This window comes from Hemitrygon akajei, chromosome 9 (assembly GCF_048418815.1).
Source record: "Hemitrygon akajei chromosome 9, sHemAka1.3, whole genome shotgun sequence".
Lineage (NCBI taxonomy): Eukaryota > Metazoa > Chordata > Chondrichthyes > Myliobatiformes > Dasyatidae > Hemitrygon > Hemitrygon akajei.
The window spans coordinates 167,833,341-167,852,135 of record NC_133132.1 but is presented as its reverse complement, the minus strand read 5'-3'; the positions used below and the strand labels follow the sequence as shown (position 1 = coordinate 167,852,135).

Genomic DNA, 18,795 nt, shown 5'->3' with positions numbered 1-18,795 from the left:
GTTTTATAAGATTGGTTTCGTATTTTTTATTGGGTTTTTTAATTGTGTTCTTAATGCTTATTGTGTTTTTTATGCTGTATCGAATTGGGACTAACAATCATTTGGTCTCCTTTACACCCACATACTGAAGAATGATAATAATCTGTCTTGAATTTAGAATAACACTGTTGTCTGCTGGCTCGTATTGAAACCACTTTCTGTCTTTCCTTAATCACCATTCTTCAGCACGGACTGGGCACAGAGAGTGAGGCAGCACTCAGGACTGGCGGTACAGAGGCTGCTGTACTCCCCGTCACACCCACGCTAAAGAAGGCACGGCTTAATGAAGCTGCTGGAGCCATCTGTCAAGACGGGCTAGCTGCCTGGAAATTCCACAGACATTGCACCACACCCACTCATTTCCAGCCCTCTGGTTGCTGCCAGCCCAGGAGAAGTTCAGCGAGGGAGAGAGGGAGCAGGGCAACAGTCACGTTGGGTGGCACAGTCATAAAAACGTAGCAGAGGACAACTGCAAAACTGTACTTTAGGTAGGGCCATGATTGGGTTACTATCATATGGGTCGGCACAACATGGAGGGCTGAAGGGCCTGTACTGTGCTGTAGTGTCCTATGGTTCTATCCCCTCAGGCAGGTTCTTACAGAGCTGGAATGTTTTGATTTTATCTAAGGTACTGGGAAGTAGTGTATCAGTTAACGTGATGCTATTACAGCTCAGGGCATTGGATTTCCAAGTTCAGTTCTGGTGTAGTCTGTAAGGAGCTTGCATGTTCTCCCCATGACTCTGGGTGCTCTGGTTTCCTCCCATAGTCCAAAGACATACAGTAGTGTGCAAAAGTCTTAGGCACGTATTTATAGCTAGGAAGCCTAACATCTAAAACTTTGACTGACTTCTATAGATATGTGGTGAAGAGTGTATACAAACGTTTGTAGACTAGTTGCTTCATGTCCTGGTATGGAAACACCAATGCCTCCGAATCTGACAGAAAAGTGCTGGATATGGCTGAGTGCATCATGGGTAAACTGCTCCTAACCATTGAGCACATCTACACGAAGCATTATCGCAGGAGATCAGCATCCATCATCAGGGACCTCCACCACACAAGTCATGCTCTCTTCTAGCTGCTGTCATCAGGAAGAAGGTACAGGAGCCTCAGGACTCACACCTCCAGGTTCAGGAAATGTTATTACCCCTCAATGATCAGGCTCTAGAACCAAAGGGAATGACTTCACTCAACTTCACTTGTCCTTTCATTGAAATGTTCCTACAACCTATAGACTCATTTTCAAGGACTCTTCATCTCATTTTCTCAATATTTATTGCTTATTTATTTCTTTACTATTATTATTACTATTATTATTATTATTATTATTGTTATTACTATTTCTTTCTTTATGTACTTGAACAGTTTGTTGTCTTTTGCACATTGGTTGAACACCCAAGCTGGTGTGGTTCTTCATTGATTCAATTATGGTTATTATTCTATAATGGATTCATTGAGCATGCCCACAAATAAATGAATCTCAGGGTTCTGTGGGACACGATGCTAAGGATGTGGTCTACAAATCACAACAGGTGATAGAACCTGCATGCCAAAAGAGCAATGGTACAGTAGTCATGGGGAATTTCAATATGCAGGTAGATTGGGAAAATCAGGTTGGTGCTGGATTCCAGGAGGGGGATTTTCCAGAGTGCCTACGAGATGGCTTTTTAGAGCAGCTCATGGTTGAACCCACAAGGGGATCAGCTATTATGGACTGGGTGTTGTGCAATGAAGCAGAATTGATTAGAGAGCTTAAGGTTAAAGAATCCTTCTGAGCAAGAGATAATAATATGTTTGAATTCACAAAAATCTGGGACTGTCCTCCATAGATGCTGCCTGGCCTGCTGAGTTACACCAGCTTTTTGTCTGTTATGATTGAATTCACCATGAAATTTGAAAAGGAGAAGCTAAAGTCAGATCTATCATCATTACAGTGGAATAAAGGGAATTACAGAGGCATGAGAGAGGTGTTGGCCAGAATTGATTGGAAAAGAACACTGGCAGGGATGATGGCACAACATCAATGGGTGGAATTTCTAGAAGTAATTCAGAAGGCACAGGATATATACATTCCAAAGAGGAAGAAGTATTCTAAAGGAAAGATGACACAACCGTGTCGAACAACAGAAGTCAAAGCCAACATAAAAATCAAAGAGAGAGTATATGATAGAGCAAACATTAGTGGGAAGTTAGAGGATTGAGAAACTTTTAAAAACCTCCAGAAGGCAACTAAGAAGTCATTAAGAAGGTAAAGATAGAATATGAAAGTAAGCTAGCCAATAATATTAAAGAGGATACCAGAAGTTTCTTCAGATACTAAAGTGTAAAAGAGAAGATATCGAATCACTGGAAAACAATGCTGAAGACATAGTAATGGGGGACAATGAAATAGCAGATGAATGGAATAAGTTTTATGATGGGAGAGTCTAAGACCAGAGGACACAGACTCCAAATTGAGGGGCATCCTTTTAAAACAGAGACGAGGAGGAATTTTTTAACTAGAGAGTAGTGAATCTATGGAATTCATTGCCACAGGCAGCTGTGGAAGTGAAGTCTTTATGTAAAGCAGAGGTTAATAGATTCTTGATTGGTCAGGGCATGAAGGGACATGGGGGGAAAGCAGGAGATTGGAGCTGAGAGGAAAATTGGCTTAGTCATAATGAAATGGTGGAGCAAACTCGATGGGTCGGATAGCCTAATGTAGTTCCTGTATCTTATGCTCTTACTGTCACATTTATCTGTGCTTCGATTATAAATTCAGTTTGAACTTTGAACTTTACACAATACTGTAGTAATTTCATGTAGTGCACTGTGTGCAAAACAAAAAAACAAATTTCATAGCCTATGTGAGTGATGATTCTGATATGTGTCTCTATTGTGGACTGAGTGTGGGATGGGGACGGGGAGAGAGGAATCATGGTTGGGAAAAGGGGAAGGGAGAGAGGAATCACAATTGGGAAAAGGGGACAGGGAGAGGGGAATCACATTTGGGAAAAGGGGACAGGGAGAGGGGGAATCACAGTTGGGAAAAGGGCAAGGGAGAGGGGGAATCACGATTGGGAAAAGGGGACAGGGAGAGAGGAGTCACGGTTGGGAAAAGGGGACAGGGAGAGAGGAATCACGGTTGGGAAAAGGGGACAGGGAGAGAGGAGTCACGATTGGGAAAAGGGGACAGGGAGAGAGGAATCACGGTTGGGAAAAGGGCAAGGGAGAGGGGAATCACGGCTGGGAAAGGGGACGGGAGAGGGGAATCACGGCTGGGGAAAGGGGATGGGAGAGGGGGAATCACGGTTGGGAAAAGGGGACGGGAGAGGGGGAATCACGGTTGGGAAAAGGGGACGGGAGAGGGGAATCACGGCTGGGGGAAGCGGACGGGAGAGGGGAATCACGGCTGGGGAAAGGGGACGGGAGAGGGGAATCACGGCTGGGGAAAGGGGACGGGAGAGGGGAATCACGGCTGGGGAAAGGGGACGGGAGAGGGGAATCACGGCTGGGAAAAGGGGACGGGAGAGGGGAATCACGGCTGGGAAAAGGGGACGGGAGAGGGGAATCACGGCTGGGAAAAGGGGACGGGAGAGGGGAATCACGGCTGGGAAAAGGGGACGGGAGAGGGGAATCACGGCTGGGAAAAGGGGACGGGAGAGGGGAATCACGGCTGGGAAAAGGGGACGGGAGAGGGGAATCACGGCTGGGAAAAGGGGACGGGAGAGGGGAATCACGGCTGGGAAAAGGGGACGGGAGAGGGGAATCACGGTTGGGAAAAGGGGACGGGAGAGGGGAATCACGGTTGGGAAAAGGGCAAGGGAGAGGGGGAATCACGGTTGGGGAAAGGGCAAGGGAGAGGGGGAATCACGGTTGGGGAAAGGGCAAGGGAGAGGGGGAATCACGGTTGGGGAAAGGGCAAGGGAGAGGGGGAATCACGGTTGGGAAAAGGGGACGGGAGAGGGGAATCACGGCTGGGGGAAGGGGACGGGAGAGGGGGAATCACGGTTGGGGAAAGGGCAAGGGAGAGGGGGAATCACGGTTGGGAAAAGGGGACGGGAGAGGGGAATCACGGCTGGGGGAAGGGGACGGGAGAGGGGAATCACGGCTGGGGAAAGGGGACTGGAGAGGGGAATCACGGCTGGGGAAAGGGGACGGGAGAGGGGAATCACGGCTGGGGAAAGGGGACGGGAGAGGGGGAATCACGGCTGGGGAAAGGGCAAGGGAGAGGGGGAATCACAGTTGGGAAAAGGGCAAGGGAGAGGGGGAATCACGGTTGGGAAAAGGGGACAGGGAGAGGGGAATCACATTTGGGAAAAGGGGACAGGGAGAGGGGGAATCACAGTTGGGAAAAGGGCAAGGGAGAGGGGGAATCACGATTGGGAAAAGGGGACAGGGAGAGAGGAGTCACGGTTGGGAAAAGGGGACAGGGAGAGAGGAATCACGGTTGGGAAAAGGGGACAGGGAGAGAGGAATCACGGTTGGGAAAAGGGGACAGGGAGAGAGGAGTCACGATTGGGAAAAGGGGACAGGGAGAGGGGAATCACGGTTGGGAAAAGGGCAAGGGAGAGGGGAATCACGGCTGGGAAAGGGGACGGGAGAGGGGAATCACGGCTGGGGAAAGGGGACGGGAGAGGGGGAATCACGGTTGGGAAAAGGGGACGGGAGAGGGGGAATCACGGTTGGGAAAAGGGGACGGGAGAGGGGAATCACGGCTGGGGGAAGCGGACGGGAGAGGGGAATCACGGCTGGGGAAAGGGGACGGGAGAGGGGAATCACGGCTGGGGAAAGGGGACGGGAGAGGGGAATCACGGCTGGGGAAAGGGGACGGGAGAGGGGAATCACGGCTGAGAAAAGGGGACGGGAGAGGGGAATCACGGCTGGGAAAAGGGGACGGGAGAGGGGAATCACGGCTGGGAAAAGGGGACGGGAGAGGGGAATCACGGCTGGGAAAAGGGGACGGGAGAGGGGAATCACGGCTGGGAAAAGGGGACGGGAGAGGGGAATCACGGTTGGGAAAAGGGGACGGGAGAGGGGAATCACGGTTGGGAAAAGGGGACGGGAGAGGGGAATCGCGGTTGGGAAAAGGGGACGGGAGAGGGGAATCGCGGTTGGGAAAAGGGGAAGGGAGAGGGGAATCACGGCTGGGGAAAGGGGACGGGAGAGGGGAATCACGGCTGGGAAAAGGGGAAGGGAGAGGGGAATCACGGCTGGGGAAAGGGGACGGGAGAGGGGAATCACGGCTGGGAAAAGGGGACGGGAGAGGGGAATCACGGCTGGGAAAAGGGGAAGGGAGAGGGGAATCACGGCTGGGGAAAGGGGACGGGAGAGGGGAATCACGGTTGGGAAAAGGGGACGGGAGAGGGGAATCACGGTTGGGAAAAGGGGACAGGGAGAGGGGGAATCACGGTTGGGAAAAGGGCAAGGGAGAGGGGGAATCACGGTTGGGGAAAGGGCAAGGGAGAGGGGGAATCACGGTTGGGGAAAGGGCAAGGGAGAGGGGGAATCACGGTTGGGGAAAGGGCAAGGGAGAGGGGGAATCACGGTTGGGAAAAGGGCAAGGGAGAGGGGGAATCACGGTTGGGGAAAGGGCAAGGGAGAGGGGGAATCACGGTTGGGGAAAGGGGACGGGAGAGGGGAATCACGGCTGGGGGAAGGGGACGGGAGAGGGGGAATCACGGTTGGGGAAAGGGCAAGGGAGAGGGGGAATCACGGTTGGGAAAAGGGGACGGGAGAGGGGAATCACGGCTGGGGGAAGGGGACGGGAGAGGGGAATCACGGCTGGGGAAAGGGGACGGGAGAGGGGAATCACGGCTGGGGAAAGGGGACGGGAGAGGGGAATCACGGCTGGGGAAAGGGGACGGGAGAGGGGGAATCACGGTTGGGGAAAGGGCAAGGGAGAGGGGGAATCACGGTTGGGAAAAGGGCAAGGGAGAGGGGGAATCACGGTTGGGAAAAGGGGACGGGAGAGGGGAATCACGGTTGGGAAAAGGGGACGGGAGAGGGGAATCACGGCTGGGGAAAGGGGACGGGAGATGGGAATCACGGCTGGGGAAAGGGGACGGGAGAGGGGAATCACGGCTGGGGAAAGGGGACGGGAGAGGGGAATCACGGCTGGGAAAAGGGGACGGGAGAGGGGAATCACGGCTGGGGAAAGGGGACGGGAGAGGGGAATCACGGCTGGGAAAAGGGGACGGGAGAGGGGAATCACGGCTGGGGAAAGGGGACGGGAGAGGGGAATCACGGCTGGGAAAAGGGGACGGGAGAGGGGAATCACGGCTGGGGAAAGGGGACGGGAGAGGGGAATCACGGCTGGGAAAGGGGACGGGAGAGGGGAATCACGGCTGGGGAAAGGGGACGGGAGAGGGGAATCACGGCTGGGAAAAGGGGACGGGAGAGGGGAATCACGGCTGGGAAAAGGGGACGGGAGAGGGGAATCACGGTTGGGAAAGGGGACGGGAGAGGGGAATCACGGTTGGGAAAAGGGGACGGGAGAGGGGAATCACGGTTGGGAAAAGGGGATGGAAGAGGAGAATGAGCAGAATGTGTTAGAGATTCTGTAATGATAAATAAACCAATTATTTAAAATCAAATCTATATTGTATGTGCCTAAGATTCTGGCACAGTGCAGTACCAGTTAGTAGCTTAATTGATCATCATAAATTGTCTTATGATCAGGCTAGCGTTAAATCAGTGAGTTGCTGGGTCACGCAGCTTACTGGACCAGAAGAGTCTGTTCCATGTGGTATCTCTAAATAAAAATAGAATAAAATAAGGTATAGCATATTAACATTCCTTCTGACCCAGTGAGCCCACACCACCAAATTAAACCCATGTGTCCAATTAACCATCTAATCCTCACGTCTTTGGAATGTGGGTGGAAACTGGAGCACCAGGAAAAAACCCATGTGGTCACGGGGAGAACGTACAAACTCTTTACAGACAACAGTGGGAATTGAACCCAGGGATGCTGGCGCTGTAACAATGTTACGCTAACCGCCACACTTCCACGCCCGGTAATTGCTGCATAGTGGGTATATAACTGGTGCACAAAATAATCATAAGTTCTTTTCATAAAATAACCTTAAATCCAATCCATGGCGCCAAAGTGTTTGGGTTTATCTTTTGTTCATAATGTGATAACTTCACTGGACATAAAAGAGCAGTATGTGAGCAATAAGGTTAATATTAAAGACAAGTGGGTTGAGCTAAAGATTGCACCGGAGTGTGACTTCTCCTAGTTCATCAGTGAAACAGTTTAAGTTCTTCTTCTAATATTTCTATTTTCTTTTTCAAGATGGCTGGGATCCTGTGATCTACAGCTGCACTCAAACTGTGTTACTGCACGACGGTGTGTTCCTGTTCTTGGAGCTTGCCAATCAGCCACGTTTTCAATATCTCCAGGAGCTGCCTGAAGACGGATACCTTGGGATGCGGCCTAGTGCAGCCCTGTGGATTCAATTTCTCACCAGTGTCACAGGGAGCTGGAACATCGAGACAGAGTGCGGCTGTCGGAGGCCTCTGCACTCAGGTGATCTCCCTCTCCCTCTCCCTCTCCCAATTCTCAAGTCGGGAAACTCAAACTAGAAGTAGCACTACAGACCGTTGAAGCAGCGACTGTTTGTCCTCTCGCTGTGGAAGGAGCAGTATCTCTCTCTCATGTGAGTGAGAGAGAGCCTCAGGGATGTCAGATGGTTGCGGTGAACAGTAGTTTTTGATGGACTGTAGACCACGTTTGGGACTCTGCTGTTGCTTGCATGGTGGATGGTGGGAGTGCTGATACTTTTTGTTAGAATAAGTTGGGGGAGCAGGAGGGGAAGGGTCAATGATGCTTGCTGCTGTTTGTGGGAGGGAGGGAGGGGGTTTTCACTGTTGTTTATTCTTTAGGGTTTCACTTCTGTTTTGTGGATCTTTGTGGAGAGTAAGAATTTCAGGTTGTATAACATTCTCTGATGTAAAATGGAACCTTTGAACCATTGAAGTATTTGGAGCATATGTTACCCAGATTTGAAGAGGATTATTTATGTTGCATGACGGGAACTTGCTTTAAGTTATCATCTGCAGCTGTTGTATTATTGTGTATCAGGAAGGTATACATAGCAAGTCATACAAGATACATACAGGACCTAGTATACACTCAGTGACCACTTTATTAGGTACACCTGTACACCTGCTCGCTAATGCAAACATCTGATCAGCCAATCATGTGGCAGCATCTCAGCGCATAAAAGCATGCAGACATGGTCAAGAGGTTCAGTTGTTGTTCAGACTGGAGAAGAAATGTGACCTAAGTGACTTTGTTCGTGGAATGATCGGTGCCAGATGGGGTGGTTTGAGTATGTCAGAAACTGTTGATCTCCTGGGATCTTCATGCACAATAGTCTCTAGAGTTTATCGAGGATGCTGTGAAAAACCAAAATAGAAACATCCAGTGAGCAGCAATTCTGTGGGGAAGAACACCTTGTTATGGGGGTATGGAGAGAAAGCAGGTACAGGGTTCTGAGTTGGATGATCAGCCATGATCATACTGAATGGCGGTGCAGGCTCAAAGGGCCGAATGGCCTACTCCTGCACCTATTTTCTATGTTTCTATGTTAATGAGAGAAGTCAGGGAGAATGGCCAGACTGGTTCAAGTCAACAAGAAGCCAACAGTGGTGTGCAAAAGAGAATCTCTGAATGCACAACTTATTGAACCTTGAAGTGGATGGGCTACAGCAGCAGAAGACCACGAACATACACTCAGTGGCCACTTTATTAGATTCAGGTGGTACCAAAAATGTGGTCACCGAGTGTATATATATTTTGATAATAAATTTATTTGAATTTGAGATCCAGATTCAGATTAATTTATTTACTTCCTCTGACAGTGAGTTCCAGATATCAACCACTCAGTGTTTAAAAAAAAAATTATCCCTAAGATTCCCTTTAAATCTCCTACCACCCTCCTTAAAAATTTGCCTGGTTATTTTTGATACTCCTATCACAAGTAGAAGATTTTCACTGTTGACCCTATTCACATCTCTCACAATCTTATGTACTTCCCATCTGTAAGGAGTTTGTATGTTCAACCCGTGACCGTACGAGTTTCCCCCGGGTGTTTCGGGTTCCTCCTACATTCCAAAGATGTAAGTGTTCAAGGGAGTCAACAATCCAAAGGTTTGAAAGTACATTTATTATCAAAGTATGTTGTGAAGCAGACAGCCCTGAGATTCATCTCCACAGACAGCCACGAAACAAAGAAAAACAAGGAAGGAGACCTTGGACTCCATTCAAAGAAAACACATCAACTTCCCCAGATGCAAAAAAAAACAAATTGCGCAAACTGCAACAAGAATATCAATCCCCCCCCCGCACAAAAAAACAAATCACGCTAACGGCAACAAGAAAGAACGAGTGAAAACACAGAATATAAAACACAAAATCAAAGAGTCCATACTCATTTCAGCTCAGTGTCTATTATCTGCAGGCCACCTCGATTCAAAGTTGTCTAAAAATAGCAACAGGAAAAGGAATGACCATTAACCGGAAAACACACCATAATGTGAACTACAGTCCTATCCATGATCTGCATCGATGAAACCTCGCTTCAGCTCCATTCTCCAACAGCATCAACAGGGGAGGGATCGTTCAAACGTAGGGAACTTATTGTACCTATTAACTTAGTAACAGCAGGCTTACTGGTCACCAGGGTGTAATTCGGCCAGAGGAGCTTGTTACCATGCTGTATCTCTAAATAAAAAAGATAAATAAAATAAGTAAGTATTGTCTCTCCTTGGCTTCACTCACTCCAGAGAAAATTAAACCCAGCTGGGAGTTTTCACATGTTCAGTGCTGTCAGCCAACGGCTTTCTCCCCGGTTTATCTCGTGCCCTGTAACATTGTCCTGTTGATAGTTAGATAGATTTTCAATATAGCTTTGATTTGATAACACCTGTGACCCTCTCTTGTTCCCCCATTGATAAGCCTCATTATTACTCAAGCTGACTCCCGTGTGATTGTCATTTTTATTTATGGCATCTAACAGTTTGTGCTCATGTGTCTTTGTGGCTTTTTAAAATCGAACAAAGGTTTTTGAAATCTGTCCAAAATAATCACTACTTGGCACAGAGCGTAAAGCATTCCCTGCGTGCGGTATGAGACTATGCTGACCTCACCCATATGTGGAAAAGGAAGAAAAAATAGTGTGGATCAGACCACAGCCTCGGAGAGCAGCGGCCAGTATAACACACACCAAATGTGAGCTACAGAGGGAAAGAAATCAACTCAAAGCTGATCAGAGATGAGTGGAGGAGTTTTACTTCCTAATGAAGAGAGATCAGCTTGTTGATGAACTGAACCAGGGCATTGTCCATTGCGCCCCACTCACTTTCACTTACATCCCAACTCCAAATTTGAAACGTTTTGCTCCATTTTCAGAAGCTTGAATCATACTTCACATACCATAAGACCATAAGACATAGGAGCCATTCAGCCAATTGAACCTGCTTTTCCATTCCATCATGGCTGATTTATTATCCTTCTCAACCCTATTCTCCTGCCTTCTTGCCATAACCTTTGATGCCCATTATAATCAAGAACCTATAAACCACTGCTTTAAATTTACCCAATGATTTGGCCTCCACAGCCATCTGTGACAATGACTGACACAGGTTCACCACCTCTGACTGAAGAAATTCCTCCTAACTCTGTTTTCAAGGGACATTCTTGTATTCTAAGGCTTTCTTCTCTGGCCTATTGGAAGCATCCTCTCCACATCTACTTGATCTAGGACTTTCGATATTCAATAGTTTTCAAAGAAGTGCCCCCTCATTCTTTTAAAATTCAGTAAGTACAGGCCCAAAGCCATCAAAAGCTCCTCATTTCATTCCCGGGATCGTTCTCGTGAACCTCTTCTGGATCCTCTCCAAAGCCAGCACAGAAAAGTAGGATAATGAAAGAATACTTCCCCTTGTGAGGGAACCTGGAACCAAAGGAGAAGGCTACAGGATAAGCAATTGGCCAGTTAACAAGGAGATGAGAAATGTCTTAGTCTTATAAATGGCAGACTATGGCATTGAAATATTGAATATAGTCAAGGCAGAAGTGGAAAGATGTTTTGACCATAAACAAGTGGAGAGGGTTCTGTTTTCCTCAGGAGAAGTTTTCCTCAGGTGTTCAGTGTCAGACCACAAGGACCTGTAAAAAATGCTTTTTCTCAGAGCCTGTGATCAAGGTTCAAATGTGCCAAATAGACCTAGCAGGTCAAGCAAACAATGCACACAAAATGCTGGATGAATTCAACAGGCCAGGCAGCATCTATAAAATAAGAGTACAGTCGACATTCAACAGGACTGGAAAAAAGATGAGAAGGCAGACCAAGAAGGTGGGGAGAGGAGGAAGAAATACAAGATGGTAGGTGATGGGTGAAACAGGGAGTGAGGAATGAAGTAAGGAGCTGGGAAGTTGATTGGTGAAAGAGATAATGGGCTGGGGAAGGGGAAATCTGATAGGAAGAAAGGGAGGAGCACCAGAGGGGGGTGATGGGCAGGCAAAGAGGTAAAGGTGAGAGAGGGAAATAGGATTGAGGTAATTGTGAAGTGGGGGGGGGTGCAAATACCTGAAGTTAGAGAAATCGCTGTTCATGCCATCAGGTAGAAGGCTACCCGGATGGAACATAATGTGTTGCTCCTCCTACTTCTGTGTGGCCTCATCTCGGCAGTAGAGGAAGCCAGGGACTGGCTTGTCGGAATGGAAATGGGAAGTAGGTCAATCAGAGAAAGGACAACCAAGCCAACATTCCAGACTGATGATCCTTCAGCAGACCTGAGAAAATAAACACCTTTAAATTGCAACAGGAGAGAGGAGTGTAGAGAGCAAAGGTGATGATAGTAATATGGTGAAGACAAAGTTTATCCGGATGACATTTGATTTCAGTGCTATTTGGTTAAAAGGTGAATGACCCAATGTTTGAACACATTGATGAAGGAAGAGCAGTAGATGTAGTGTATATGGATTTCAGCAAGGCATTTGATAAGGTACCCCATGGAAGGCTTATTGAGAAAGTAAGGAGGCATGGGATCCAAGGGAACATTGCTTTGTGGATCCAGAACTGGCTTGCCTGCAGGAGGCAAAGAGTGGTTGTAGATGGGTCATATTTGGCGTGAAGGTCTGTCACCAGTGGAGTGCCTCAGGGATCTGTTCTGGGACCCTTACTCTTTGTGATTTTTATAAATGACCTGGATGAGGAAGTAGAGGGATGAGTTAGTAAGTTTGTTGATGACACAAAAGTTGGAGGTGTTGTGGATAGTGCGCAGGGCTGTCAGAGGTTACAGCGGGACATTGATAGGATGTAAAACTGGGCTGAGAAGTGACAGATAGAGTTCAATCCTAATAAGTGTGAGGTGGTTCATTTTGGTAGGTTGAATATGATGGCAGAATATAGTATTAATGGTAAGACCTTGGCAGTGTGGAAGATCAGAGGGATCTTGGGGTGTGAGTCCATAGGACACTCAAAGCTGCTGTGCAAGTTGACTGTGTGGTTAAGAAGGCGTACGGTGCATTGGCCTTCATCAACCGTGGGATTGAGTTCAAGTGCTGAGAGGTAATGTTACAGCCATATAAGACCCTGTTCAGACCTAACTTGGAATACGGTGCTCATTTCTGGTCACCTCACTACAGGAAGGATGTGGAAACTATAGAAAGGGTGCAGAGGAGATTTACAAGGATGTTGCCTGGATTGGGGAGCATGCCTTATGAGGATAGGTTGAGTGAACTCGGCCTTTTCTCCTTGGCGCAATGGAGGATGAGAGGTGACCTGATAGAGCTGTATAAGATGATGAGAGGCATTGATTGTGTGGATAGTCAGAGGCTTTTTCCCAGGGCTGAAATGATTGCCACAAGAGGACACAGGTTTAAGGTGCTGGGGAGTAGGTACAGAGGAGATGTCAGGGGTAAGTTTTTTACGCAGAGAGTGGTGAGCGTGTGGAATGGACTGTCGGCAACGGTGGTGGAGATGGATATGATAGGGTCTTTTAAGAGGCTTTTAGATAGGTACATGGAGCTTAGAAAAATAGAGGGCTATGGGTAACCCCAGGTAATTTCTAAGGCAGGGACATGTTCGGCATAACTTTTTGGGCCGAAGGGCCTGTATTGTGCTGTAGGTGTTCTATGTTTCTATGTTTTTTTTTCATTTCTCATTGTAACTGATCATGCTCATCCATGATTAGCCTGGTCACTTGTCAAGAAAACCAGGACCTTCATTCAAGTTTCAAAGCGGAACTTAGTGATGAAGGAATATCTGCATAGGGTTTAACATAAGATCTATTTCATTTGCAAAGTATTTCTGCATTTAATTATTAACCTTTGGAGGGTTTCCTGATGTGGGATAGCTCCAGTTTTAAACTTCCTTTGATTCTTTGGATGAAAGGGTTAGTGGCCCCAATCATCAGGCTAAACATTGTCATACTCTGTAATCAGAATCAGATTTAATATCACCAGTATATGTTGTGAAATTTGTTAACTTAGCGGCGGCAATACGATGCCATACATAATAATAGAGTGAAAAAACAGTGAATTACAGGAAGTAGGTATATATGAAATAGTTAACATAGAATAGTACAGCACATTACAGGCCCTTCGGCCCACAATGTTGTGCCAACCCTCAAACCCTGCCTCCCATATAACCCTCCCACCTTAAATTCCTCCATATACCTGTCTAGTAGTCTCTTAAACTTCACTAGTGTATCTGCCTCCACCACTGACTCAGGCAGTGCATTCCACACGCCAACCACTCTCTGAGTGAAAAACCTTCCTCTAATATCCCCCTTGAACTTCCCTTCTCTTACCTTAAAGCCATGTCCTCTTGTACTGAGCAGTGGTGCCCTGGGGAAGAGGCGCTGGCTGTCCACTCTGTCTATTCCTCTTAATATCTTGTACACCTCTATCATGTCTCCTCTCATCCTCCTTCTCTCCAAAGAGTAAAGCCCTAGCTCCCTTAATCTCTGATCATAATCCATACACTCTAAAGCAGGCAGCATCCTGGTAAATCTCCTCTGTACCCTTCCCAATGCTTCTACATCCTTCCTATACTGAGGCGACCAGAACTGGACACAGTACTCCAAGTGTGGCCTAACTAGAGTTTTATAGAGCTGCATCATTACATTGTGTCTCTTAAACTCTATCCTTCGACTTATGAAAGCTAACACCCCATAAGCTTTCTTAACTACCCTATCTACCTGTGAGGCAACTTTCAGGTATCTGTGGACATGTACCCCCATATCCTTCTGCTCCTTCACACTACCAAGTATCCTGCCATTTACTTTGTACTCTGCCTTGGAGTTTGTCCTTCCAAAGTGTACCACCTCACACTTCTCCGGGTTGAACTCCATCTGCCACATCACAGCCCACTTCTGCATCCTATCAATGTCCCTCTGCAATCTTCAACAATCCTCTACACTATCCACAACACCACCAACCTTTGTGTCGTCTGCAAACTTGCCAACCCACCCTTCTACCCCCACATCCAGGTCGTTAATAAAAATCACAAAAAGTAGAGGTCCCAGAACAGACCCTTGTGGGACACCACTAGTCACAACCCTCCAATCTGAATGTACTCCCTCCACCATTAAATTGAATAAATAATGAAAAAATAAAAATAAAGATGTAGTGAGGTAGTGTTCATGTGTTCAATGTCCATTCAGGAATCAAATGGCAAAGGGGAAGATGCTGTTCTTGAATCGTTGAGTCAGCTTGTAGTATTATTGTTTGATAGTCAAGTTTTGAAGAGATAAAGATTAGCTTTATTTGTCACAAAGTTCAAGTTCAAGTTTAATTGTCATTCCACCATACATGAATACAGCCGAATGAAACAGTGTTGCTCCAGGGCCAAGTTGCAAAACACAGTACCAACAGCACCAGGCTCATGTTTTGTATATTTCAATCAATTGACGTTGTTTTTACATCAAAACATTGAAATATACAGTGAAATGTGCTGTTTGTGTCATGATGGTGCTGAGGTCACCTGGCTTTCAGCACCAACATTGCATGCTCATAACTTACTGGCCCTTTGGATCTGGGAGTAAACCAAAGCTTCTTACAGACAGCGGTGGGAATTGAATCCCAATCTGTGATTACTGGTGCTGTAAAGTAATTGCTCTAACTGTGAAGTATTAATATTTCAGAGGGCCTGTCCTAGGCCCAACATGTAAGTGCAATTATGAAGTTTGCAGAGGTTCAGCATGATATTTAAAATTTTGACAAGCTTCTATAGACGTGTTGGAGAGTATATTGATTGGCTGTATCAGAGTCTGGTATGGAAACACCAATGCCTTGAATGGAAAATCCTAGAAATAGTGGTGGACACAGCCCAGTCCATCACAGGTAAAGCCCTCCCAACCATTAAGCACATCTGCATGAAATGCTTTTGCAAGAAAGCAGCATCCATCATCAGAGACCCTCACCATCCGGGCCATGCTCTCTTCTCGCTGCTGCCATCAAGAAGAATGTATAGGAGCTTCAGGACTCATGACACCAGGTTCATTCACCCCTCAACCATCAGGCTTTCAAACAAAGGGGATAACTTCACTCAACTTCACTTGCTCATCACTGAAATGTTGTCACAATCAATGAACTCATTTTCAGGGACTCTTCATCTCATGTTCTTGACATTTATTGCTTATTTATTTATATAACTGTTTCTTCTTTTTGCATTTGCAGAGTTTGTTGTCTTCTGCACTCTGGTTGAAAGCCCTAGTTGGCAGTCGTTCATTGATTCTGTTATAGTTACTGTTCTATTGATTTGTTGAGAATGCACCCAAGAAAATGAATCTCGGGGCTTTACATACATTCTTTGATAATAAATTTCCTTCCAACTTAGAACTTGTACTGCATGTTACCATACTGCATCTTTCAATGATCATTGAAAATCTTTTCTTTACTTCTTAAAGATACTACTGAAAGGAACTCTATTAATCTCTGAAACAACTTTACCCTTTTCATGCTTCAAGTCTTCCTTCTTTGACCACCCATTTCATCCCTTGCTGAAGCTTCAAGAAGCTTGAGTTCTTCATTTTATGTCATACAATATACAATCGAGGTTGTCTGAGGCCCTCTGTTGCTCGAGGTTGACCATGGATGTTATGTCCTGGCTGTCGATGAACCCCATCTGCCTGAAGCAACTGGTTTTAAGACTTTAGTTACCCATCTTTAGTCCTTCTCCTATCAGTAGAAACGGTTCCGCTGGACTTAGTAATTCTGCTCCTATGTCTTATGGTCTGAATAATTGGCAAACAATGTGAAAAGTAGCATTCCCAATACTGACCCCTGAGGAACACCACTGGTCACTGTCAATCAGTAATGGGCCTACTTATTCCCTCTTGCTGCCTCCTGCCTCTCAGCCATTCCTCTATCCATGTCAGTATCTTTCCTGTAACAACATAGGATTTTATCTTGTTAAGCAGCCTCATGTGTGGCACCTTATCAAGTGCCTTCTGAAAATCCAAGTAAATGCCTCTCCTTTGTCCACTTGTTACTTCCACAAAGAACTCTAACTGATTTGTCAGGCAAGATTTCCCTTTACAGAAACCATGATGACTGACTTATTTTATCATTAGCCTGCAAGTACCCTTAATAACATTTTCCCAACCACTGAGGTTAGGCTAATTGGCCTATAATTTCCTTCATTTTGCCTTCCCCTGTTCTTAAATAATGGAGAAACATTTGTAATTTTCCAGTACTCAGGGACTGTGCCAGAATCAAATGATCATTGAAAGATCCTGACCAATGCATCCATTATCTCTTCAGCAACCTCTCTCAGGACTCTGGGATGTAGTCCATCTGGTCCAGGTGACTTATCCACCTTAAGACCTTTCAGTTTGCATAGCACTTTTTCCTTTGCAATAGCAATGACACTCACTCCTGCTCCCTGACACTCACGTACTGAATCACTGACACACTGCTAGTGTCTTCCACAGTGGAGACTGATGCAAAGTACTTATTAAGTTCATCTGCCATTTCTTGCCCCCCCCCCCACTACCTCACCAGCTTCCAATATCAACTCTCACCTTCCTATTACTCTTCACATAACTGAAAAATTTTTAGTTTCCTGCTTTATATTATTGGCTAATTTGCCCTCATATTCCATCTTTTCCCTTATTATAGCTTTTATAGTTGCCATTTGTTGGATTTTAAAAGCTTCCCAATCATCCAGCTTCCCACTCCCTTTTGCTGATTTATATGCCCTTTCCTTGGCTTTTATGCAGTCCTTAACTTCCCTTGTCAGCCACAGTTGTCTACATCTGCCATTTGAGAACAACTTCCTCTGTGGGACATATCTTTCCTGCACCTTGTGAACTATTCCCAGAAACTTCAGCCATCTCTGCTCTGCCATCATCCCTACCAGTATCCTCCTCCAATCCACCTGGGCAAGCTCCTCTCTCATGCCTCTGTAACTTCCTATATTCCATTGCGATACTGATACATGTGACTTATGCTTCTCCCTCTCAAATTGAAATGTGAATGCAATCATATTATAATCACTGTCTCCTAAGGGTTCCTTTACAATAAGCTCCCTAATAAGATCTGGGTTATTACACAACACCCAATCTAAGATTGCCTTTCCCTGAGTAGGCTCAAGCACAAGCTGCTCTAAAAAGCCATCTCGTAGGCATTCAACAAATTCCCTCTCTTGTGATCTGACACCAACCTGATTTTCCCAATCCCCCTGCATACTGCATCCCATTACAATTGTGACATTACCCTTATTACATGCCTTTTCCACTTCCCTTTGCAATCTCAACCCCACATCTTGGCTACTATTTGGAGGCCTATATATGATTCCCATAATGTTTTTTTCAGCCTTGCAGTTTCTTAACTCCATCCACAAAGATTCAACGTTCTCTGAACCTATGTCACCTCTTTCTAAAGATGTAATTCCATCCCTTACCAACAGCGCCACACCACCGCCTATGCCTCCCTGCCTGCCCTTTCGATACAAAGTATATCCTTTGATGTTAAGCACTCAGCTTTGGCCGTCTTTCAACCACAACTCAGTGATGTCCACAACTTCGTACCAACCAATCTCTAATTGTACCACAAGTTCGTCCACCTTATTCCGAATGCAACATGTATTTAAATACAGCACCATCAGTACTTCATTCTTCGCTCTTTTGAATTTTGCCTCTGTGGTACAATTTAACTCTCTGCTATCTGCATTTTTACCCAGTCATTGGCTTGTCCTTCCTTACATTCATGTTACACCTATCATCCACTTGTAAGATTGTTGGCTCACCCTGTGCTCTGTCATACTAGTTCCCATCTCCTGTCATATTAGTTCAAACCACTCCCAATAGCTCTGGTAAACCTGTAAGAATATTGGTCCTCCTTGGATTCTAGGTAGTAGGAGCTTATCCTGTCCGAGAGGGCAACATCCTTGCTGTGGTTTGGAGGCTCGCATGCCTCAATGATTCGAAGAGCCTTGTTGGCTGGAATTAGGGCTTTGTACTTTGACTCTTGATAGTGTCACCCGTGCCAAACAGGTCAAAGGTTAGAAGCCTTACTAAGAGTGGTCCACCAGTCCTCCAGGTTCAGGGGCTCAGTGCAGGGCTAACAGCCCTAACTGGCAAAATAAGATTGTTATGGGAACAGCAGTGAAGAATCTTTCTAGAGCTGTGTGTGGCAGAGACACAGCCTTTACGATCTGATTGCAACATATAAGATTATTTAGGGATTAGACAAGATAGAGGCAGGAAATATGTTCCAGATGCTGGGAGAGTCCAGTACCAGAGGGCATGGTTTA

The 18,795-nt window shown here is 46.2% G+C and overlaps 1 long non-coding RNA gene across 1 annotated transcript; it reads left to right on the top strand.

Annotated features, from left to right (window-relative positions):
* The first annotated feature begins 245 nt into the window (after window positions 1–245).
* On the top strand, window positions 246–9,734 carry LOC140732849 (uncharacterized). The gene is made up of 3 exons (XR_012100163.1): window positions 246–527; window positions 7,320–7,553; window positions 9,490–9,734. It is a non-coding gene; the product is annotated as an uncharacterized lncRNA (long non-coding RNA).
* The last annotated feature ends 9,061 nt before the right edge of the window (window positions 9,735–18,795 follow it).